Source organism: Aplysia californica, unplaced genomic scaffold (assembly GCF_000002075.1).
Source record: "Aplysia californica isolate F4 #8 unplaced genomic scaffold, AplCal3.0 scaffold00039, whole genome shotgun sequence".
NCBI classification, from domain to species: Eukaryota; Metazoa; Mollusca; class Gastropoda; order Aplysiida; family Aplysiidae; genus Aplysia; species Aplysia californica.
In genome coordinates, this window is record NW_004797309.1 from 973,226 (window position 1) to 974,648 (window position 1,423).

The following is a 1,423-nucleotide window of genomic DNA, read 5'->3' on the forward strand; positions in this document are numbered from 1 at the left end:
CCTACCCCCCTCCCCAAGCCCCTTTTTCTGGAGGTCGGCGCCAGGACAGCACAACCGATGACGAAGACGATGGCGACGACGACTATGACGACGATTCCTCCCTTCTGGTCACGCCGCCTATGTCGTCGCCTCTATTGAGACATCGGGACGTAGAGCTTGAGAAATTCAGGCCAAGTGATAAAAGAGCTAGTGATAGATTAAGCAGAAGGGAAGCTGCGAAGTCTGAAGAGCGGCAAAGTTTAATAGAGTCCCTCAGTCGCCGAGATAAAAGTGGTTCTGAGCGATCAGCCATGGACTTAGCACCGCCTAGCTACGAGTTAATCTCATCGGGCCCAATGTCTGGCACCACGGCGCCACCAGGCCCTCTCTCCACGGGAAACGGCGTAACAAATCGTCATACTACGCTAGGGGTTCAATCCGTCCCACCTTTTGGTGAGGTCGCCTGCTCACCACCACCGTCCCAGGCCCTAACCTCGCTGTCGAGCGAAGGGGTGCAGCAGCAACAGCAGCAATACCAACACCAACACGAACACCAGCAGCTGCTGGCCAGCGGTCCCAATAACATAGCAGCCCCTGACCCTCTCGCACACAGTAGCAGGCCAGGCGCCCTCTCCAGTAGGCTGGCGTCTCCGCGTCTCCAGCGATCTGACTCGGTGAAATTTTGTAGAGCGGCGCTGGCAGCGGCCATCGGCAATGCCCAGCCACGTAACGCACCGCACGGCGGGAACTCAGTCGCTGGCATGGGCGGATCGAACCCAGCGGCCGGCGGCGGAGGAGGGAACGGCACCGGCGGTGGTGGTAGTGGTGGAGGAGGGAACAACAACAGCAACAACAACAACGGCAACAGCAACAACAGCGGCAGCAACAGTGGTAGACCAGCCCGCCGGGTACACAGCCTCAAACTCAAACGTCTTCACGTGCACGGGACAAGAGTGCGGGGGAGCGGTGGTGGTGGAGGGGGAGGTTTCCCCGCGGGAGAGCGTCAAAGCTCGGTGGATACAGGTGGTGGTGGCGGAGGAGGAGGAGGAGGGGGACTAGCCGGGCCGGACACCACCACGACTACGGAACTCGGTGGTGGTGGTGGTGGAGGTGGTGGTGGTGCCGGTGCCCACAACGGCGGAGTGTCAGGTAACACCGGTGCAGCAGCGGCACCAGTCGACGGCAGCGCGAACGGCACCAGCAACACGTCCTCCCTGGGACCAACTAGTGGCGCCGGGATCGTAGCAGGCCACGGGAACCCGTCCATCACTATCACACTCGACTCCGACTCGGATTCTGTCTACAGTGACTACCTGAGCCCCGAAATTAATTATAAGGTAATACCTGACTGACTCTGTCTCTCTCTGTCTCCACATCTCTCTGTCTCCCTGTCTCTTTATCTCTCTCTCTCTCTCTCTCTCTCTCTCTCTTTCTCTCTCTCTCT

General features: G+C 59.4%; 1 protein-coding gene across 1 annotated transcript in view; it reads left to right on the forward strand.

Moving 5' to 3' along the window:
• Nucleotides 1-1,104: 1,104 nt before the first annotated feature.
• The window catches only part of LOC100533424 (hyperpolarizaion-activated cyclic nucleotide-gated cation channel), a gene marked incomplete at both ends in the record, with an annotated part of 135,047 nt that continues 134,728 nt past the window's right edge, over nt 1,105-1,423 (forward strand). The window contains 1 exon segment of the mRNA NM_001204707.1: nt 1,105-1,317.